The sequence below is a fragment of the Mytilus californianus genome, unplaced genomic scaffold (genome assembly GCF_021869535.1).
Source record: "Mytilus californianus isolate M0D057914Y unplaced genomic scaffold, xbMytCali1.0.p SCAF_14, whole genome shotgun sequence".
In the NCBI taxonomy this organism is placed as follows: Eukaryota; Metazoa; Mollusca; class Bivalvia; order Mytilida; family Mytilidae; genus Mytilus; species Mytilus californianus.
The window spans coordinates 36,253,150-36,278,156 of NW_026262626.1; the positions used below are offsets into that span (position 1 = coordinate 36,253,150).

Consider the following 25,007-nt stretch of genomic DNA (forward strand, 5'->3'; position numbering starts at 1 on the left):
TTCGACGATGAAAAAACCCATATCGTATAGTCGGCTATAAAAGGCATCGACATGAATAATGTGAAACAATTCAAACAAAAGAAAACCAACTGCCTAATTTATAACAAAACCATTTACAAAATATTACAGACATGAACCATTGACAAGCACTGAACTATAGACTCCTGACTTGAGACAGGCACATACACAATTTGGCGGGGTTAAACACTGTGAGTTAACTTTTCTTCTAACCTGGGTTAGTGGTGAAACAGCACAAATAAGAACAAATTGTAAAAATAAGTAGCAATTGGCTTAGCTCAAAAGATCGAAACGAGGCACAAAAACAACTAACATAAAAACAATAGATACAAAGTACCTGAATAAGAGTACTTGCAACTACTAAAACTAGTTCAAGGCCAATAACAACTATGAAATAAATCTTGAACTCCAAGACTAAAGTATCAATCAGTTCATATCCACTGGATGTAGTTTAAAAACGTCATCAACCGTCTGAGAAAAAAATGACATTGTACAATACCACCATTATAAGTACTAGTAAACCGTATTGGCAGAATATTAGATAATGAGTTCTCATAAGTGTGCATATTTAGCAATATATATCTTGTTATGTTTATTTTTTTTAAATCAAAATTAATGTTAGCACCAATAAAAACAATATTTAAAGATTTAACTACTGTGTTAAATCGATAACCTTTAAAAACTAGTTTATTCATAAGATCAATTAGTTTACATGGATCGTATCTCAATTTCCGGGCATTATAAACAACATGACCGTAACAATTAGGATGTGAGATCCAATTTTTGATAAGAACTCTACAGGTCTTTGTATTCATGACTAAATTTGATAAAGGTTTTAATTAATTTGTGGTAACGAAAACCCTTACTTCATAATTTCTTAATAGTACATAAATAATGTTCATTGAAATCTAAAACGCGACTATAGACACAGGCATAGCGAACAAGTTATGAAATATACACAACATAAGAAAGTGTAAAAGGAACATCACCGTCAAAAAGGTAAAATTAACCATCGGGGATGAAACATAGTCTATTTTGTCGTACATTTTTGTAAAAAGTTTTCTTGTGTGAAACTAAAATATGAGTAAGTCAGTCTTGTAAGAATAAAGAACAAGTCGGCAAGCAGCTGGGCAAAAATGTTTCCCAAAAATATGTCGATTAAAAAACACGTCATCAAAACGGAAAAAAATATGTTGACTTTGAAAAAATCCAGCATTTTGCGATGTCAGTTTCAGTAAGAAAAATTAATTTAAAAATAGACAGTGTTTAATTAATTTTTATGTTCCCTTCCTAAATGGGTCAATATCCCTAATGTGCCTCAAATTGAGGCACAAAAGTTTTGTGTAAACAAAAAATCTCTGTGTAGTGATATTGGACATGTTTCTATTTTTAACAATTGACTGAGCTTAACCATTTGTGTTGATTTGGAAAGTAGTGGAGCATAGAATAAATGTGTAAACACTATTGAGTTATTAAATGTATTCAAAGTATTAAATTTTCAAAGAACTTATTGTTTGAAAAAAGACACGAAGAGCCGCATCACGAAAGGATTTTCGGGGTATGCTAATTTACGGAAAAATGAATCTCACTTCGTACCCCGAAAATTTAACCACATATGTGCAAATGTCTCAGAAACGAGCCATCATACATATCCAGGTTTACGGTATGGACTGAGCTACAGAAGAAAAAAGTAACCATTACCGTCTACGGAGAAACAATTGCGCATATTGCCCCAAATCAAAAGATAAAACATATTTGTATCCGCCATGGACATTGTGTTTTATGCAACACATGTGTTCGAGTTCTTTAAATCTGTTTTTAAGTTCGGAATGAAAATATTGATAAGAAGAGGAGAAATGTCAAATCATTAAATTAAGTGAATATTTCAACAAAGGGAAGAAATCACGAAAATTCAGGGAATTGCAAGGATTCCAAACGGAACAATACAGGATGCGTCACAAATTCAATTGCCTCCTGTTGTTCATCCTTTAATCGCAATTAGAATCAAGATTTAATTTTAAAACACACGATTTGTTAATTTCAATATCGTTTTTGCTGATCTTCGATCTAAGACGAGGAATACATTTCAAATGTACGTTGAGACAAAGATAAATGGCACAAACCAATAATGTGTGATGGCAATAGCTGAAGTTGTATAGTGTCGAATTTTGACATTATTCCTTATTACTCTCCTAATCTACGTTTTGTGTTAATGTAATTCTGTGCTAATGCAAGCTATGTAATGAGATCATTCAAGAATGGGACGTATCTATTAAGATTTATAAACGTTAACACTTGACAAAGTATACTATTGTACATTGCTACTGACAAATGTAAATACAAAGAAGTCGTCATGATTGTCTTTGATTCTAGTGTGTAGTTGTTCATCCTTGTCGATTTTAAGAAAAAAAGTCTACTGTGGAGCAAACTGTTTAGCTTTGTTAGATATCTTTTGGAATTAGGAGGTGTGAGTTATAACTAAAATGCGGGTTATTGAAAGCCCATGACATGTCTTTATCAATATATCTAAAAATGAAATAAAATAATTTGGCAAAATGCTATGTTTACTTTGAACAATGGTTTCTATCCTTTTGGCTGGATATGAATATGATACAAGCAGCCCAGTAGGGATGCAGTTTTAGAACCCATTGCAATTAAAAAAGTGTAAATACCAGTGAAGTAACAGTAGAAAGAAAAATAACAAAAATACCGAACTCCAAGGAAAATTCAAATCGGAAAGTCTCTTATCAAATGGCAAAATCAAAAACTCAAACACATCAAACGAATAGAAAACAACTGTCATTAGCAGAAACAAATGACCCTTCTGAAGCACATTACTTCACTCTAGTGTTTTGTTGATGTTCGTGTTTCTCTATCTTTAGCTTTCTGTGCTTTATAGACTGTTGTTTGTTTTTTCGTCGCTTTTAGTTTTTATTGATATTTTACTATTTTTCTTCGAGTTTTTTTTTGTTTCCCCTGAGTACAGCACAGTTATCTTCTCTCTCTTTTTAGAAATAGTTATTCTTTAGCAATATAGCAAAACAACATGATTAAGAAAAACCAACATTGAACTGGCATCATCAGGATGCTGTATAATTTGATTGGCATATGGTTACGTTTCATGGACGTATATTTAAAAGAGATCGACGGTTTTCCTATAAGATTAAACAGTGCTCCTCTTATTATCGACTTTTTGCTTTATTTGTGTAAGGCATATTCTCAATAGGGGCTTATCGCGAAGATTAGAAAAAAAACCTAGCGATATCCATCTTCACATTCTGTTTTTTTTTTAAAGAAATAACGATTGATTTGCATTTCTTTAAATGTCCTATTTCGTGAATGATGGAATGATCTCAGATTTGATATTTGATTTGAAATCCAAGTTATTTTCTTAGCAGTTACAAAATATTCGTTCTGAAGAAAAAAATTAGATTCAAACAAACCATTCTCGTAAACTAAACTGATAGCCGCTAGTTTTTGGGAGATTTGTAAATGTTAGATATAAACAGCATACTATTTCTTGTATTGCCTGAGTTGAACAGTTTTTTAAAACTCAAGAAAGTATTGTTGGATTTTTATTCTCGCATTCACACGAACAACTATATTTTGGAAGCATGAATTCAATATGACAGCAATTTGAAGATAAAAACATTAACTTAGATACCATTTCTCCGTATTTAAAAAAAAATAATTGCAAGGATTTATCATCCGATCTATATAAGCTTAACTTAAATTGTGTAATATATATTGTTGTTCAAACCATTGTATTTCTTTGTGCAATGTCATATGAAGTGCACATATTTGTTGTCGGAGAATTCATGTTAACTGATTAGTTTCGTTGAACGATCAGGTGTGTAAAGTCTTTGTAGGTTTTATACAAACCCGGATTTAAAGAGAATTTCAAATAAAAAAAATATGTGAATAAATATAAATGAATGGAGAAAAAGTAGACTGTGTCTGATAAGAATAATGAAACATCTTCCTACAAAAATCTACTTAGCGAAGGTATATGAGGAAAATGTTGTTTTAGAATAACTATATTAAATATTCATGAAGGTCCTTTATCAATCCATAACACTAGTTAATGAATTTTAGTCTTAGATGGTCATTTTGAAACTAATCAACATCTGAAAGGTCTGAACAATAAATTGTTAAGTCATTTTCAGTCTTTAATTAAATGTCAGACTAATCGACTGCGGTAAATTCACAATTATTCAAACAATTCACCTGCAGTCAATTCAGTACTGTTCAGTACCCTTTTAGACAAGTGAGAGGTTTAGCTAGCTATAAAACCAGGTTTAATCCACTATTTTCTACATAATGAAATGCATGTACCAAGTCAGGAATATGACAGGTGTTTTTTATTCGTTTGATGTGTTTGAGCTTTTGATTTTGCCATTTGATAAGGGACTTTCCGTTTTGAATTTTCCTTGGAGTTCGGTATAATAATTAATTTTTTTAGCCATTCAATAATCAAATTAATTAGCTAGTGTAAAATGGGAAAACACAGCACTACCTAGTTACTACAGTGTGTTGTATCATTCATATATGTTATCAATGTTACATGTGTTACCCCCACATTTGCATGCTTGTTGTTTTGTACCACTATCTTTGTTTGTCAAAAGCACTAAATTTCGTTCGAATCAGAAAAGAATGGAGCGAATTGAACAACGAATATAATTATATTTTTTTCCAAATTTTTGCTATTTAGATCAGTATTCTTAAGTTTTTTAGAAACACATTGGCATACTAGAAATATATTAATTGATCCACTAATTTCCCCATTGTTTTTACTTAAAGAATTGGAATGATGGTAGTTTTATCGTATATTGAAGAATACTTTACAGTCAATAGTTATTATAGAACAATGTGATAGTTAAAACTATTGTTATCGTTGCAATATGATATTTTAATTTCGATAAAGACTAATTTCAATGACAACATAAAAAAGAATCAATTAACTAGATTCAGAAAGAATGATACTAGTTGTCTCAAATACATGTTTCTGTCATACGTTCGGTAAATATACGGATATATTGTAGAATGGTTGCAAAACAGAAGCACACTGATGTCGACAATTCGCTTGATGCCACCACACAAATTTAAACTCCTTGGGGGATCCGAAATTTTTTTACCACTATCATTATTGCTTTCTACACTGTAGTATTCCCAGTATCTTTCTGTTGCGTCGTATTATGTATAGGTTTTTATCTAGTACAGTTTTCACACTGCTTGCACGAATTCTACTTCAGTTTACACCTTGGTTTGTAGAGAGATAGTAATAAGTTCCATTGTACTTTTAGATAACTGACGATCATTGAATGACCTGAAAGATTCTAAAGTGTCTTGTCCTTGAACGCACTTCATGTATTTTATTACTTTTAAATCATAATTATATCTATGCTGGTCATATAACAATATTAACTATCTTTTCATATAAATAGTGTTGGCTTATATGCATTTACGTAAATATTAAATATATTTTTTATATTCATTTGATATGGCCGATTACACTATATACAAATATACCACAGCACCAGTGCTATTTCAACATTTGAAAACTTCACAATTGTTATGCATTAATGCAGTCGTCGTTTCTAATAATATGCAGTATATAAAGCAAAACGTCTAAGTCGGGGTTTTCAATATAAATTGATACGACATAATTAAAAGAAATCCTCTCTTATGAAACTGAAGTTTATGTATAGTAGACCTGTCACTTAGAAATTATGCTGTCTCATTGTCTTTGCATTCTTCACATTTTCACATCGATTTTTTTCTGATTAGGCATGTGGGATGAATTCGAATATTTTTTAATATTACAGCGACAAAAATGACTCGAATCATGAAATACTTACTTTGTTTTCATAGTTATTATTACAGAACAACACGATAACTTTCCATTTATTCATCTTATTTTTTTGTTCATGTTATTTCAAACGAGAAATTTTGAAAAACATATTATATTTTACCTAGAAATCATTTATGTCAAACAATTAACGACCAAAACAAACTGTTTATTTTCTTTTTATCTTGGTATAAGTATTAAATCTTTACGAAATGCCAAGATTCAGGGCTGGATATAAAAATATGTAACACAGCATGGACAGAAACAATATTTAGTACAAACAAACAAATGTGTACGTCATTAATATACTATAAATTTTGTTATACAATCATTTTGTTTTTGACAATCGTGCATGCAATACATGTAATCTGTGGACAATTAATAACCTTGTACAGAACCAAGAAGATAAAATGACACAAATAGCCTAGCAAAGAAGGAGAAGACAGAATTCAACTGGTATTCCCCCTCTTTGGGTAGGAAAGACCAATATAATACCATCAGAATTCAGTACACGTTGACATCGAAATCTATGCGATCACGGACCAGTGAGACCATTGTGAATTCTTGAACAATTGAACTTTTTATCATTCGAATATTTGTATTTCTAGTAATAAATTACTTTTTTTTAAATTTTGCAACGACTTCGTTTCAAGTATGGTGACAAATATTCTGCAATCTATACGGTTTTGACTTTAGATTCAATATTTACAAATTTTGATTTTGATACGAGAAAATGCCATCTTCCGATATGACTTTATTCAGCAACTAATAAAAAATGCAATCATAGGATTAAAATCGCTGGAAAATGAAACCAAACCGAGGTCATATGAAATAAGACAAAAAGGTACGAGGTATGGTATTCTAAACAGCATCATAGAAAATATTCTGAAAATGTCAAACCTGATACATTTTTACTAAGGTTAATGTTGCCTTAATGGTAGTTATGTATTATTAGGACCCTGACAGACTTTGAAAAGAGAAATAGAGATGATTGTACTACCTTATGGAACAATTTAGGTCAACTTGTGTTTAAGTTGAAGCTCATTTAACAGAATGATAACAGTGAACGATTGAAAAACATAACAATTCATATACGCTGCATACTCCTGAATTTAAATAAATAATAGAAAACGTATACATGAAGTATCAAATAATTGGAAAAAAGTACTCAAAAATAAAACGCCACCCGTTCTTGCAGATAAATTAATTGGTTGTTAGTTGCTTAACGTCTAGTGGGATATATTTCATGCATATTCAGGACGATCTTGCGAATGAGGTTTTGCATTTAAAATAATCAGAAGTAATAATAACTAAATACTAAAATACTTTATTGAAATCGTAATTATAATCGACTTTTCTTAAACTTTTCAATTTTATTTAAAGAACCATATGAAGTTCTTTTTTTTTTTATTAAAAACCTCTAATCGATCATTAAATTTTGCTTCCTTTAAAAGTTTTCTTATGTTCAATTCCAATAAATCTTGAAAATTGGATACACCGTTGATCTGTAAGATTTGCGTGAGATATGTATATTTGATCGTATATGTAACGCGTGTCTGGCATACCAATTTATAAGCCTGGTATCTTTGATGAGTATTTGATATGTTTTTGTAGATCAAATATTTTTCTCAACATTTAACAACTAACTAATAAAGAACGAAATTTATCATTCGGAAGTAGTGTGGTTAACAGTTTAAATGTATAATCTTTTGGTGAAGTGCTTGAAACATTTTGTTATTGCATTTGGATAACAATATTTTTTGTAAACAGGTGATACACGCGCTTGTCTTTATTCTATCACCTACTACATTTCTGGTTTGGAAAATCCGTAGCTGAAACATTTGCATATTTCCAAAGCTGAAACATTATAGGATAAAACACCAGTTCAAATATTTATTCTGAATGGATTATACATTTTTGAGGCTTCAAAATATGAAGTCAAAATCAATTCTAAATTAATATGTAGGTTGGTTGAATACTATAAAGCCCAGGAGCTGACAAATGATTTGAACAGTCCGTTTGATTTGCAAATATGAAGTTGTTACAAGCAGGAATTGTGGCATTCATAATGTTTCTTTTGGTCTGGAATAACAAAGGCCATTCTGGTGAGTTGCTTTTCTACAGGTTACAAAATTGTACAGATTAAATACTCTCACTACTTATAATAACAGCAATAATTATAATGATTATAAAAATGTTATTTTAAAGAGTAAGTTATAAACATAAACTAAACGAAATAAACCAAGTAAATCATTTAAAATATATTTAGCAAACATATGGAAGACAAAGGAATAATAAATGATCTTTAAAAAACACATGACAGAAGAACAATTGTTATAACATACCATTAACAAAGTAAAGTTATCAAATAGGTTTGACATGTTTCTCACTATCTTAACAGTTTTGAAATTTGTTCATACGAATTCAAATATGGCAAACATTCATACAATGATATGTACAGTTGTGCCGCAACTTGTTGGTGTCAAATAGAAGAATAAACGAACAATACGATAAGTCAAAGACCACAAAGCTGTCTATTTGACAAGAGACGAGTTATTTCAGGTTTGATTCCTTGTTTCAGAATCTCAAGGCCTATGAATAATTGCTCTAGTCCCGAAATGAAAAAACGCCACGTCACTGGTAGGATTTCGATTGTAGTGGACGGTGTCAACCGATAACAACATTTTGGTGTACGCTGTCAAAATTGTTTCTTAATTACATTACATTCTAAAAAGTACGAATCTTATCATTCTTCATTTGTTTTACTCTGTGTTTAATTCTTTTAAGCATTTTAAGCATTGATACATGACATATTATGATTCCGTTTTGTAGATTGCTGCATAAATGATGACGACCTGGAAATATGTGGCCAAAAAGGGGCGAGGAATTGTCCTCATTTACAAAAAAAGGTAGTTTAGTCGTTTAGAAATTATGTGTTAAAAGATACAGGAACATATAGAAAAGGACGTAATTATTTAAAATAAAACCCAGAAGATTGGTAATTTTTAAAAATTTGTTTCAGGTAAAAATATTTTTTGTATAATGCAAACTACATTCAAAATTTAAGTAAATTCCGCTAATGAAATAACCAAAATCCTTTTGATAGTGACATTAAGACTCGTTCCATTTGAAGTTGGTTCAAGTCCATCGGATTTTGTTTGTTACCTTGATTTGGATGTTCTGTATGTCTTTATTGTTCAGGGGCCAGCTGAAGCTCGCCTCCGGGTGCGGGATTTTCTCGCTGTGTTGAAGACCCATTAGTGACCTTGGGCTGTTTTCTGCTCTTTGGTCGGGTTGTTGTTTCTTTGACACATTCCCCGTTTCCATTCTCAAATTTATTTGTATTTAGCGCCGTTTCTAAAAGAAATACACGAGCCTCTAGGACAGGCCAGGCAGTTACTGGTTTAATGTTTCTGTTAAATGCTAATTTTGTAAAGAATTTTGAATTGTTGAATTTGTGAACAGAATATTTTCTGTTAGTGTTCAGCATTTAACATTTAGATTTGTTAGACAATTTTCTTAAAGCTTTATACTATTAAAGATCACAATTTGGGATGAGATCCATAGATAACCAATAAAATAATTCAAGTTAATATCGTTTGCAATGAGACTGTCAAACAATCAGATTCCTAGCAATATCATTTACATAAGGTGTTTTTATATAGTGTATAGTGTAGATTGCTGTTTGTTCTGTCTCCCTCCCTCTTATTACATGGTTTTAACGGTTTCTCTTTGACCCATTTAAATGGTTAGTTTGTTGTCTTACGATAAACCCAAATGTTGAAAAATGGTATAAGAAAACACAATTTTGCAAAATGTTTCACAAATCAATATTGACTCCTTCATTATGAATTTTAAATTTCGGAAATTACTATGATTCGCTATCTGCATCACTAAAGGTTTTTTCTTTCAGGTTATACGTTGTGAACAAAATGTGGCACGCAAGAGAAGACGTGAGCAAAGATTGAGGGTTGAAATGAGCAACTGAATTTGATTTGAACAAAAATTCGCGAAATGTAGATCAAAACATCTGTTCCTTTTAAACTGATGAAACTAATGTGCCAAACAAAAAAAATATGCAGAATTGACTATATATAATAAAATATCAATATCGACATGCATATTTGAATTTATTTTCACATGATAGCAATGAGACAACAATAAAACACGCAGACGATACAAAAAAAAAAAAACCAAAGAAAAGACAAATAGATCACAAAACAAGACACATAATGCAAACAAAATGAGGATTACTAACGCGTCACATTCGATGATGACACGACCGAGAAAAAGAAAAAAAAAACGCAACCTTTTTCTAGTCATATCTGTGGTCATATCTGTGGTTAACAGTCCTTTTTGCTTATTTACACTCGTAGTTTCTCGTGTTTTTAGCATGCATACATCATTGGCTTTTAAATTCTTTGTTTCTCATGAGGGTAAGTTTGATAAAGCTTTTCGGATGCACCAATTTATATAACGTTATATTTATTCTGACAAAAATATTCAAAAATAGCCAGCAATATAACGAAAAATCCGTAAAACGTTCGCTAAAGAATTACGTCAACTTTTCTACTACGAATGCTTGGTCAAATAACTTATTTGTAAGCAGCAACTCTCTATTTACGAAAGTTACGACTTGAAATTGGGTTCTAGAATGTCGAATAAAATGGAACATAAATACTTCATATATTTAAATAAGAAGACGTGGTATGAGTGCTAATGAGACAACTCTCCATCCAAGTCACAATGTGTAAAAAGTAAACATTTATAGGTCAAAGTACGCCTTCAACATGGAGCCTTGGCTCACACCGAACAGCAAGCTATAAAGGGCCCCAAAAACGGGCCCATATGCATGACGTTAATATGTTGCTAGAATAAAGGCAAGTACGCAATGATACAAAATATCTGCTTCTTTGCTTAGTGTGTGTGTCAATTTCTAGTTGTAAGTCAAGAAACCGAATCTGTTTTAAAACCTTGTTACTAATGTCTAATCTAATAATACGAATATAAAGATATTGTCTCGGATATTTTGGATAAGGGACTCTCAAAAGTACTTAATTCCACCAATTAAGGTAATATTCTTTATAATAAATCAGACAAACGTTACAAGAGAGTATTTATAAGTTTAAATAGAGTTGACAATTGATGTTCAAGCATTATCAATCGATTATATCGTTATGAATTTTTTTTTTAAAGTCAACTGTTATTGTATCGATCTATTTCCGAATACTGTACCTTGATGAAAAGTTGCAGCAAGAACATTTAAGCAGCTTGCACATTGAGTATATATTTATATACCTCGTTTATTACAACTATAAAAATAAATTTGAGATTAATATATTGAAATATTCCTGATTTCCAATAAATCAGTTTACTGTTTATCTAATATCAGTCTGGTCCCATCTCAGTGGTGACTATAAGCACTTTCAATGCTTCTCTACGTAATGATATCCACCAAAGAAAGGACAAAATTCAGTGAGCCTTAATCAATAATCTTGAAAAATAATTTGAAACAAAACTTGAAATACAAATGAATTATGTCAGGAGAAAAAGCAAGACAGTGGACAAAACATAAAAAGGAAAATGAAGATACACTTACCGAATGCTACGATGATGTCTGAGTTTACATGCAATCTTATAATGCATTAAATGTATTTAAAACCATGTGACTTTCATTTCTTTTCACAAGTTTTCGTCATTTCATACTCATAGGCAAACTGAACGAGCTAGCTCAAAAGGACAATAGTAATTATATTGTACAGAACTACAGACAACATCAACCACCAAAACCCAAAACCCCGAAAAAACGTAAAACCAAAGTCAACCTGTATTGAAGAACTAATGGTCAAAATAGCCTGACAGGGTACAGGCGTAAAATATGGTTGAGTCATACAAGTTGTACATGCGCATAAACCTCCACATTGTATATCAAGACCAAAACAAGTAAAAGTAAATACTCAGTATAGCTACCGACAGGATGACTAAAAACTTGATAAAGAATATAACAAATCGCACATAAGTTGGTCAACAATGTCATACAATGTTAGATCAGCACTTTGTATCTTTTTTGATACGTTAGCTGTTTTCTATTTTACTTCGTGCTGATGTGATGAATCAGAGAATTGGCACTTGACATTTACAGTTCGTTTGCTATGCTGTTTAACCACTGTCCAATGTTTGGAGAGGGTTTGGCGCTCTGGCCTTTGTTAGTCTTGTATGTTTTTGAATTTTAGTTCATTATATGTTTCGGAGTTTAGTGTGACGTCCATTTTCACTGAACTAGTACACATTTTTGTTTAGGGGCCAGCTAAAGTCCGGCTCCGGGTGCGGGATGTTCTCGCTGTGTTGAAGACCCATTCGTGGCCTTGGGCTCTTTTCTGTTCTTTGGTCGTGTTGTTGTCTCTTTGACACATTCCCCATTTCCATTCTCGATTTTATTCAGAAATCAAGTCGCAGAAAACTGACAACGCAACGGCAACCACCCCCCTCCCCCCCTTCCACCCCCAGAAAATCGACGAAAAGACGAAAACAACAGTCTAAAAATCACAAGAATGAAAACCAAAAACCGATCAACAAAAACCTTACCAAAACCGGAGTCCGGACGGCCTTCACATGTTGCACTTCTCTAGTTGCTTCTGGTAAATAAAAAGTCGATGATGTTTTGTTAGTAAGTTTTTAACATGGTCTGTTTCACGAAAAATATTACCAGAGAAGACACATATGTCTAAAATGAATTAGAATTGAATAAGCGACTGTAGTTTAACAATATTCTAAACGTTTATAAGTATTTTGAAAGTAGAGAGAAAAAATACCAAGCTGTGATTGAAATTCATAAATGATAAAAAGCAGACAACAACTTGGCCAGAAATGAAAACAACAACAAGGCAATAAACAAAAAAACAACAATAACAAAACACTCAAAAAACCAACAGGAACCCCACCAATAGCCATTGGTGAACTCAGGTGCTCTGGAAATGTTTAAGTTCCTGTTCCACATGTTGCACTCGTAATGTTGACCATTCTTGTACAAATCCGGTGATAATCGCTTGTTTCGATCTGTCTTTAAGTACAGAATAAGGAATACTACTTAAAGAGTAGAGAAGTGAAATTATATTATAAACGTAAATATATCATGTAAACGAATAAAGGGAAGAAAACAAACATTTGGGGGTATAGCATAGACTCCAAACGAAATAGGACATGATACATTGAAATTGTGATCGTCTCCTGTGATACAACCTTTAATTACCATAAAAACCAAGTATACATAAAAAATTATTTATGGCAAGATTTGTTAATTTTAAATGATATATACATGGCACCAGTCACACTGTTTGTGTGATGGCAACCGTGGAAGTTGTAAAGTGTCGGTTTCAGTCAGTATTCATTCTTTTACACTACGTTTTGTGTTAAGATTACCTTGCTTTAATGTGAACATGCAAGCCCATAACTTATCAAATGAGATTTGTAAATGTTAACACTAGCTGTACAATGTGAACACGCAAGCACATAACTTATCAAATGAGATTTGTAAATGCTAACACTAGCTGTACAATGTGAACATGCAAGCACATAACTTATCAAATGAGATTTGTAAATGTTAACACTAGCTGTACAATGTGAACACGCAAGCACATAACTTATCAAATGAGATTTGTAAATGCTAACACTAGCTGTACAATGTGAACATGCAAGCACATGACTTATCAAATGAGATTTGTAAATGTTAACACTAGCTGTACAATGTGAAGATGCAAGCACATAACTTATCAAATGAGATTTGTAAATGTTAACACTAGCTGTACAATGTGAACATGCAAGCACATAACTTATCAAATGAGATTTGTAAATGTTCACACTAGCTGTACAATTTGAAGATGCAAGCACATAACTTATCAAATGAGATTTGTAAATGTTAACACTAGCTGTACAATGTGAACATGCAAGCACATAACTTATCAAATGAGATTTGTACATGTTAACACTAGGCAAAGTGTATTATAGTATATTACCGAAAAATGGGAAAGCTGAAATCATCACTTTCCGTTTGATCCTAGTTTGTAATCGTTCGTCTTTTTCAATTGAAAGAAAAACAAATTTCACAGTGAAGTAACTGTCTAGTTATTTAGAAGTGTTTTGTGATTCATAAAAGGTGTAAACTGTGACTGAAATGCGGGTTATTGAGTGCACGTGAAAGGCCTTAATAAGTTTATCTGAAGGTGAAACTAAGGACTTCAGTAAAATGTATGGTTTTCCATAAAAAAAAGGTTACGCATTAATTTGGTTTCATATAAAATCATAACAATGAGACCAGAAGGGATGCCAATGTAGAACCCATTGCAATAAGGGCAACTTGAAATACCAATCAAGTGGAGCAAAAACTGCTGACCCTTTTGTAACACTCTACATCCCCCAAGTGTTTTGTTGTTGTTCGTGTAGCGCAATCTTTAGTTTTCTGTACAATGCTCTATATATTGCTGTTTGTGTTTTTAATAGCTTTCCTTTTTGTCTAGCGTGTTGCTCTATTCCTTAAGTGTGATTGTTTTGTAACCATGCAAGTAATGCCCATTTTGAACCAATGTGAAATAAAGACCTACGCAAAATATTTATCTCACTAGATTCATTATGCGTAACATGTTCTAAAGCGGAAAGGGAAACGTTATTATCGCTTTAAACAATTGATACTCATAGAATGAGTTTCATGTGTTTGCATATAAAAGTTAACAACATTCTGTAGAGTCTCTAACAGCTAGTGTTCCGGGGTTTTATAAATATAAGATAAAGATATGTTGAATAAATTGGAAAAGTTTACCAAAGCAATAATAATATCGTTGGGTTTTGATTCCGGTAATCTCTTAATCTGCTCTTGCGCGAATGTCTCAATTCACTATGAGAGTAATGTACCGAAGGAAAACATAAACGTTGAAACAATAGCAGTCGAATTTTCTTCGGATCTTTTTTAAAATCATTGGAAAGACCTATTTCCATATACAAAGGTTAATTCAAATTGTCTGATATATATTGTTGTCCAATTAATTGTATTCCTATGTGCAATGTCATATGAAGTGAACATATTTTTGTCATTTCGGGGCCTTTTATAGCTGACTATGCAGTATTGTTCATTGTTGAAGGCCGTACGGTGACCTATAATTGTTAATTTCTGTGTCATTTGGTCTCTTGTGGAGAGTTGTCTCATTTGCAATTATACTACATCTTCTTATTTTCATATATTTGTTGTCTTAGAATTAATTTCTTATATCTTTTTTATTTCAAGTTATGACCCTAAAATTTGGGTTTCTAATTAAACTATCAGTCCATCTAAGTTTAATCAAAATGTATTTACCATTCTATTATTAAAATGATAATATCATAAGTTCACCAACATTTTTCTTTCATTGCAAAAGATCCATGTTTAACTATATGGGATTAATTTAAATTATTAATATATATATACTAGTATATGGTTGTAACAGTCATAATTTACCTATGTGGAAAGTCATGTGCAGTGTAATTATTTGTATTTGTGGTCGAGTGATCTAATCTCTTAAATTTTTTCTTCCGATTTAAAGATATGACCTTTACTAGTATTTGATTAAGTTGACAACCTATCTTGAGTATTATATTTTAAATGTTTAATATCTTTATACAATAATACTACTGCATATTTTTGTTGAATGTTTTTATTATTACTTTTGTTGAACTATCGTGGAATGTATTATCTGTTATACGTTTGATATAAACAAGGTTTCAAAGAAAGGACAGTCATAAATTTAAAAAATGTGAATAAAATGAAGAAATTGGGAACGAAGTGGACGAAATAATGTCTGCTTTAATTCAATAGAAAGAAGATTTTCAGTTGTTAACTAGTTCATATTCTGTGTCTGATTTTTATTATAATGGAAAATCGTCAGAAACAACCTCATAAAGTTTCTTAGTAGCGCTGGAAGGCTATAAAAATTACAAAGTTGAACATGTTGAAGATCATAGCAAACTGCCTTCCAAAGTATTGTGCTCCAAATATTGATAAGGCCGTGTTTATAATTTGTAACGGTATTAATGTTATTCATGAATTTTAAAACATTTGATTAGTTGGATATCCTAACTTTTTTTTTTGCTCTTGCTTTTAAGATGAATATGGTCAAACTATTCATGTTTGCATAAACAATTGCTTTTAAAACAAATATCTTAAGTTTGTACGTTCGTTCTAAACTTTTAAATAAAAAAAACAATATTTATTGAAGAATTCGGATACCCCAAACGGATTTTGTAGTGTAAAATATACAAATTAAATTATTTTTTTTTTATAGTTACCATATATATTGACCCCTCATTCAGAAAGCAGATATAACAATAGATCGAAATGTTCGACAATTAGTTTTAATGTATCAATAAATACATGAAATACAGTATGTCCGAAAACTAGGATGATAATTATTCGATCTGTTGGGTATAAATCAAAGTAGGGAATTATAGGTATCTTAAGAAGATAACAGTTCTTGCAATACTTCATGTTCTACCATTTTGAATCTGTAAAATGAAATCCTATTACCTCCGGAAATCAAATTTTGTTTCAATTATTTTATTTATAAAAGTAAACAGCAACATAAACAGAGCTGTCTGTATCAACTTCGATAGTACAACTATTTTATTTCAAAGACTGATTAACTACAACAATGATTAAACGCTGCAGTGGTTAGTATTTTCTTATCTTATCAAAATATAAGTTCACTTGCAATGCGATATAAGTAATTCCTGAATAGTATCTATGAATATGTGTTTCTGTACATAAATGCCTGTACAGATAAATAAAGATAGGGTCATTAGCAAATGTACTGATAAAAAGGGGGACGAGTTCTCTCAAATTGTGCATGTCCCTCTCCTAAGTAAGGAACCTGATCAATGGTTGTCTTATGTAATATATTCCCGGAAACCAGAGTTCACTCTCGGTATCTGGTTGCTTCGTGTTGCTCAATCTTTAGTCTTCTGTGTTACAATTGTGTATTGTTATTGTTGTTTATTTTTTCGTCGTATTCTTTTTGTTCTTTTGTTGTATGTTTTTATTGGACTTATGGTCTTTGATACCCCCTTTGTACGTTCTGTCTCTTTTTAATGTGCGAATATTAAAATTAAAACACCGAAACAAGTCTAAACAGGACTTTCGACCATAAACCTAAATTATGGGTTTGTACTTACATGAGCAACACGACGGGAGCAACTAGTGGAGCAGGATTTGCTTACCCTTTTTTACACTTGTGATCTCCCCGGATTTTGATAAGGTTAGTATTGCTCAGTTTTTAATTTTTTATGTTGTGTTTTATGTACTGTTGTTTGTCTTTTCGTCGTTTTTGGTTTTTTTGCTATGGAATTGTCATTTCCCAATCTAATTAAAATATAGTTCTCTGATTTTTATTATACTTTTATATGTACGAGCACGCTAGTTTATATAGGTCTGAATTTTAATCAGATTTGTCATTTCCATTTAATAGGTGTTATGAACGAATCTGTGGGTTTAAATTACTTAAGATCATTTCAGAGTGTTTCTATTTTCAATATAATATGAGTTCAATGACACTGTAAAACGATTGACAGAACTAGAATCAGAAAGAATGATAATAATTGTTTTTAAATTCACAAAAACATAGATGTATTTTATTCGTACATTTAGTATATAATGATTACAAAATATTACATTCGAAATAAAGAAATAACAGTAATCTTTACTTGTTAATCCAAACCACAGTTTCATACACATATTTGATTTTATAACTAATTACATATTTAAAAATGTTCGCGCCTCCTGTTGTTGACTTTTTGTCATATTCGGAATCCTCTAGTTTAATCCATAAAGAGCCTTTCAAAATTTTGCCCGGGAAACCCTTCGTATCTTTTGATTATTTTATTACATATAGTTTAAAAAGACATTTTAAACAATCTTATAAATCATTGTTATTTTTTCAAAGTGTTTGAAAGAAACAAATGTGTCAATGTTAAATGAAAGAAAAATCTAGAGAGAATCATTTCCCGCCAAATGTTCAATTTTCTTCAATCTCAAAAGCAAGGACACGGACCGTCCTTCCATATTTTTATGCTTTTTAAGTTGTTTATATACTATCAATTTATAACCGTCTTTTAGAAACCTTGTTATTCTATATCAGAGGAGCGAACATCCTTAATTGCTTTCTTCACATGACGTGTCAATTCCAATGTTTACAAAAGAGCAAGAAAATACCAAAGGAACAATCAAGCATCATAAGTAACCAGACTAAAACAAAATCCGACTAAAGTCAAACAACAATCCAGGAAATCCTTAACACTACACAAAACACTCAAGACTAAGCAATGGAAATCGCACTTAAAAAGTTGATGAACAGTTACTGTTGCTTGCACTAGTGGAAAACGAAAACATATTAACAAAAATCTTTGCCGACAAACACCAAAAACGTTACTCGTAAGTTATAAAATAATTTGCATGGCTAATGCAGACAAACATTTCAAGAAATATCACTCGTGCTATATTAAGAGGATAGCAATCATTGCTCATACAAACAAATACCAAAAATGATCGCGATTTTTCCAGAAGCATACAAACACCCATTAAAAAAGCTAAGCTAGCAAAAAATAAAGGATGTAGCTCCCCTGTGTCCTTTCTGAGCTTCCATTTGGTCTTTAAGTGCAGTACAATGCCCACATATGAACTCGGCATTTTTATTTTTGAATGGAAAATATAAACTTGTTATTGCAAAGAAAATTATTTTAATTACTGGAAAAAGGTTATTTCTCCTATAGAACAGCAAAACTACATGCATCTATTCAATTATTATAATGGTTTATATAAACACATCCCCAACAAGGCCCTTCAGTTAAAAACTATGCCCTTTGATCTAATCGCCTTGATAGATCCTTGTTTCAACCGGAACCCAAAGTGTGACCCTCTAGATTGTAGACAAATTAACAAATATTGTCGTCCCAATTTGTTTTTGCTTGTTACCCATAAAAGTTTTATATGTATTTATTTGTTGTTAATGAATATATATTTGAACTCTCTGCTGTAATTAGTCATATAACCTATGTCGTGTTTAACACATATTTAGAATTGTGCAAGCGTCTTACCTGATGTTCGGTTTGACTTTTTTATTGTATAAATTTCAAGATTGTTATGGTGTACTAATTTTTGCACCTTTTGTTTGCGGTATATCATCTTTTCCGCAAGTTTATTTTTTTCTGTTTGGTATTAAATTATTAGTTAAGATCCATTTTGTTACATCTGGTGATCCGTTTATTTGGCAATCGCCAATGGCAGTCAGCAGGGTTTAGAACATCCGTTGTTCGACCTGCTAGTCAAATGTGTTTTGTTAAAATATACTTTTTCACTTTTTGGTCTTTTGGAAAATATTGTTTGTGCTGTATTTAGACCCCTCTACCAAGAAATTTGTTTTGCAAGCACACGTATAAAATTTGCGGTTTTTATCCAACGCTGAACGTTGTTTTCAATTTAGACCTGTTTATATTTTTTCGTTTGGGCTTGTATTATATTTGCCTTCGGGTTTATATGATCCGTTCATCCTATTTCGACTCTTCAAAATTCAAGAGTCTATCCTAAATTGAGGTAAATTATATGGCCTTCCAAATACCGTTTCGATTCCTCACATCGCTGAAGAGACATTAATTGTCGAAATCCGGATATGATGTACTAATTTTTGCACTTTTTGTTTGCGGTATACAATCTTTTCCGCAAGTTAATTGTTTTCTGTTTGGTATAAAATTAATACTTAATATCCATTTTTACTTCATCTGGTGGTCCGTTTATTTGGCAATCGCCAATGGCATTCAGCAGGATTTAAGAACACCAGTTGTTCGCCCTGGTAGTCAAATGCGTTTGGCTAAAATATACTTTTTCACTTTTTTGGTCTTTTGGAAAATGTTGTTTGTGCTGTATTTAGACCCCTCTACCAAGAAATTTGTTTTGCAAGCACACGTATAAAATTTGCGGTTTTTATCCAACGCTGAACGTTGTTTTCAATTTAGACCTGTTTATATTTATTCGTTTGGGCTTGTATTATATTTGCCTTCGGGTTTATATGATCCGTTCATCCTATTTCGACTCTTCAAAATTCAAGAGTCTATCCTAAATTGAGGTAAATTATATTGCCTTCCAAATACCGTTTCGATTCCTCACATCGCTGAAGAGACATTAATTGTCGAAATCCGGATATGATGTACTAATTTTTGCGATTTTTGTTTGCGGTATACAATCTTTTCCGCAAGTTAATTGTTTTCTGTTTGGTATAAAATTAATACTTAAGATTTATTTTGTTTCATCTGGTGGTCCGTTTATTTGGCAATCGCCAATGGCATTCAGCAGGATTTAAGAACACCAGTTGTTCGCCCTGATAGTCAAATGCGTTTGGCTAAAATATACTTTTTCACTTTTTTGGTCTTTTGGAAAATGTTGTTTGTGCTGTATTTAGACCCCTCTACCAAGAAATTTGTTTTGCATGCATTATAAAAATTGTGGTTTTTATCCAACGCAATCATAGGTTTGAACGTTGTTTTCAATTTAGACTTGTATACGTCCGTCTAAACAAGTGACAACTCTACTACAGATCCATCCATTGGATCACCAATGAAGGTGATACACGGCTGAAAACACATATTATATTCATAATTACTCTAAATATCAGCACAACAATGTTAAAATCTGCAAATTTACTGAAGCAAATTTTTGTTTTTCCCTCGCCGGAATTCGAACTCATGCATGCTTCCACAAATTCGCAGATTAAACATTGTTGTGCTGATATTTAGAGTAATTATATATATATATATATATATATACAACACGTCTAAACATCAGCCCAACAATGTTAGATCTGTAAATTTGCTTTCGCAAAATTTTCATATATATACTTGTTTATATTTTTTGTTTGGGCTTGTATGATATTTTCCTTCGGGTTTATATGATCCGTTCATCCTATTTCGACTCCTCAAAATTCAAGAGTCTATCCTAAATTGAGGTAAATTATATGGCCTTCCAAATACCGTTTCGATCCCTAACATCTCTGAAGAGATATTGATTGTCGAAATCCGGATATGGTGTACTAATTATTGCACCTCATGTTTGCGGTATACCATCTTTTCCGCAAGTTTATTGTTTTCTCTTTGGTATTAAATTAATATTAAGATCCATTTTGTTACATCTGGTGATCCGTTTATTTGGCAATCGCCAATGGCATTCAGCAGGGTTTAAGAACATCAGTTGTTCGACCTGATAGTCAAACGCGTTTTGCTAAAATATACTTTTTCACTTTTTTGGTCTTTTGGAAAATGTTGTTTGTGCTGTATTTAGACCCCTCTACCAAGAAATTTGTTTTGCATGCATTATAAAAATTGCGGTTTTTATCCAACGCAATCATAGGTTTGAACGTTGTTTTCAATTTAGACTTGAATATATATATATAAACCGCAATTTTTATACGTGTGCATGTCAAACAAGTTTCTAGGTAAAGGGGTCTAAATACAGCACAAACAACATTTTCCAAAAGACCAAAAAAGTGAAAAAATATATTTTAACAAAATTCTTTTGACTAAAAGGTCGAACAACGGATTTTCTTAAACCCTGCTGACTGCCATTGGTGATTGCCAACTAAATTGATCATGATTTGGTGGTGTTACATCTTACAAAGTCTATCCATTTATTTAAGCAAAGAATTCCGCTCAAGCCGGTGCTAGAGGCCGTCTTAATCTTGCAGTGAAATAGAGTTTTTCTTTGTTCGTGTTAAAGGCCTCACTGTGACTTTGAGATGAAGAGCAGCATTGAAAGCGCTGTTCCTTTGCTTTTTGTGTTGGTTTTTTTTTCTTTTTTTTGTTGTTGTGCATGAACTGATTTTGTGTCATGGATGGATACCCCATATCCTTTGTTTTCTATTATAAGAAAACAAAACATACCATTCAAAATGAAAACTGTTTTATGATAACTTAATAAAAACAAATTTTCTAAAATAAATGTTAAAATCTTGAATCTAAATTTTCACTACATTTCCCGTTAACAAGTAATTTTTTGAACAATGTACAATATAAATCATTATTATTAACTGCCATTAAACAAAATAGTTGTATGTTCTAATTCGCCATGTTTAAACGAACATACATTTGTTATTCAATAAAACCCAACAAAACCGTCAGGAGCCTGGAAATCATTGATTGCCGTTGGTTTCTGACTGCAATATTTGTTTCTGGCTTTTTATTGTTTCTCTTTGATAATCCACTGTTAGTCGTTTGTACTATCCAAACTTGATAAACCACTGTTAGTCGTTTGTACTATCCAAACTTTATAAACCAAGCAAATACTATAAATATGGAATGTTCTTAATTGATTGGATTTGTCATATAAAAGGGTCATGGATTAATTGTCTAAATAATTCACTCGTTTTCTCAACTCTAATCCCATCTATCCTATGTGGTAATCATGCAACAACCATTGCATATCATTACATGAATAAGATTTTCGAAACCGGAAGTAAACTGTTTTTTTTTTAATTTTAAATATTTCTCAGAATTTATAAGTAAATAAGCATTCTTTGGTAATGTCAGCGCAGATTCAACAATAAGATATTTTTCTTAGTCCGTCGGCTTTATTGTAACACAGTACGTGATTTATTATTGTGGATGGAATACCTGCAGATTAACTGTTTTGTATGTCACAAAGGATAATAATATTTACCATGCAGGTCTGAAATTTTTTTTCTGATATCATATTTAACATACTCTTTATATATTACACATCTTTTTTTCGAGATTCACAGAAACCATTATGTGATGATATAAATACAATTACAGATGATATGGATATTTGGAAAAATTTGTTTCATGTCCGTCAGTTATGTAGTATGCTGCTTCATTTATTAGAAAGTCATGATTACTTAGGAGAGCGGACTCGACAACTGCATGATTAGTAAATTTATATGTTATGGCTTATACTTTTATCATTTTAATGATGTATTATGAATTGTGTTGTAATTATTCTATTAATTTCATGTATGCCATCAACCCTCTTTAGGTATAACTGTGCATTCGATTAAAAAGTAAAAAGATAAGTGTTGTCAATGATCAATTTAAAATTCCCACAGTCAATGGGAATGCGGTAAGCCGGAAGAAAGAAAAACTCCATATTATATTCACATGCAACCATTATAACAGATTAACATTATATATCATAGCCAAATAGCAATTTAAAGTTCATATTATAAATATAATGATATGGTTTGTTTAGATTGAAGGACCGATGTTAGACAGTCCTCGTACAATGCGTCAGGTTACTTTGACGTAACTGTGTGCTTTGTTTGTCAAAACTGACTGCTTTTCGGACAAAAACAGAGCAGGGTGGTGGACCAAGATTAACTTCAGTTACAACTTTGAGTATAACCATTTTTTTCTTGAAAGTTATTTGTGAAATTGAATTTGTTTGTGTATCCAATAACTGTATGATTTTGATTTTCAAAACTGTAGAGCTTTTAAAATGACAGCTTTCAGTTATCACGTTTAACTTAAATCTTAGACGGACAAGCGGTTCAAAAAGTCAAACTTTTCAATTCTACATCAGTTACCTAAGGTAATAATAAAAAAGAGCAGCCTTTATATATATAATAATTGAAGATGATTATTTTGGTGGGAGTTTTAGAATAATACTATACAAGTTGTTCATGCTACTGCAATTGTTCGAGTCAGTTGTATATCATCAGGTGTTAAGTTGAGGACATAAATGAGTTCTTTTCGTTATTAAGTACTCTTTCTTTTTACAAGTATTTAAACAGTGACATAAAAAATGTCATCAAACATATATGTATAATATATTTAACATACTTTAGACTATCTCTGTCATTTTGTGTATATTATCTCGTTTAGAAAAGCTTGCAAGCCTTATATGATTCATGTACATTTTTTAATTGTATGAATAAATGGAGATATGGGTTAACGTCCATGAGAAAGTAACCCAGCGACACAAATCACCAAAAGGTAACTAGAGATAAACTTACAGTTTTCAAAAATAGACAGCTGTCCGTACAATATATCAAGGGCTTAGTCGCCTCAAGTTTAGCAAAGTTGTGACTAAGTTATACAGCAACTATCAAAGATCTGCCAGGCATATAAATATGTGGCTGGTTTAAACAAGTCTTTTGAAATCTCGACCATCTCTCGTGTACTCTCCATCAGTGAACTTACAAAAGATACATAAAAAACCTTCATAACAAATCGTATTTACTCTGAAATATTGGCATAATAAATAATAAACCCACGAGTACAAACAAAACAATAAAAGACATTATTACACCGTATAAAAGAGTATTCGATTACTGAAAAGTTCTTAAAGTTCTTAACCTGCTGATATATGAAATCATACCATTCTACACAGTTATAATGATGATGGTACTTCCTAGAAGATTGCGTACAAATTCTTCACAAACAGCACAGAAAGACATGATATTATGAAATGTCAAGAACAAATTGTACAGACTTGCAATGTTTTTGAAAACCAAAAGAAAACTTAAACTCTTGCAATACATTTTTAAATTTAGATTAGTGATAGATGTTTATTCCCCAAATAGATCAAAAAAGCCATATTTATAAATTTTGATATTACAACATCTACAATGTATGGTTACTAAGCCAAACGGAAAGATTTCAAGGACAATTTCTAAACATGTTAGCTATGTAAAGGATACCACCGTAAACAGCTGGATGCGAAATACCTGTCCCACATTTTAATGATTTCACTTCTTTTTTACTGAAATCGAAAATAAACGTAGGGACTCTGCATGATTGAGATTGTTGTTATTCTACATCTGCCTAAACTTTATTTTCATATGTCATGTTTTATATGAATAGTGAAAAAGTTTTGTATTTTAACCGACAATTACCGCCTCGGTGGTCTCGTGGTAGCGTGCTGCCTCGAGTGCGGTAGGTCGTGGTTTCGAAACCGACCGGGTGAAATCAAAGACTTTAAACTTGTTATTTGCTGCTTCTCCGCTAAGCATGAGACTTTAGGGAGTATGAGCAAAGACTGTTCTACTCGGAGTCAGAATAATGTGTCCATGTAGGGTGACATGTCTTCCTTCGGACTGTTGCCTTATTAACGTGCACTTTAAAA

The 25,007-nt window shown here is 31.7% G+C and overlaps 1 protein-coding gene and 1 long non-coding RNA gene across 7 annotated transcripts in view; one reads left to right on the forward strand and one right to left on the reverse strand.

The window, feature by feature from the left end:
* LOC127724635 (E3 ubiquitin-protein ligase rnf213-alpha-like) overlaps positions 1-25,007 on the forward strand; it is a 1,011,139-nt gene that overhangs the window by 327,105 nt on the left and 659,027 nt on the right. For 2 of the 6 annotated variants that reach the window (XM_052231638.1, XM_052231641.1), the window contains exon 1: positions 148-153. The exons of the other annotated variants lie outside the window; for them this stretch is intronic. The gene's annotated coding sequence lies outside the window, so the exon portion shown is untranslated. Of the gene's footprint in view, positions 1-147; positions 154-25,007 lie in introns of those variants that run through there. 6 annotated transcript variants of the gene reach the window in all.
* On the reverse strand, positions 21,811-24,508 carry LOC127724829 (uncharacterized). Its single transcript, XR_007992743.1, has 2 exons — positions 23,896-24,508; positions 21,811-22,209 (listed from the first exon to the last, which is right to left on the reverse strand). It is a non-coding gene; the product is annotated as an uncharacterized LOC127724829 (long non-coding RNA).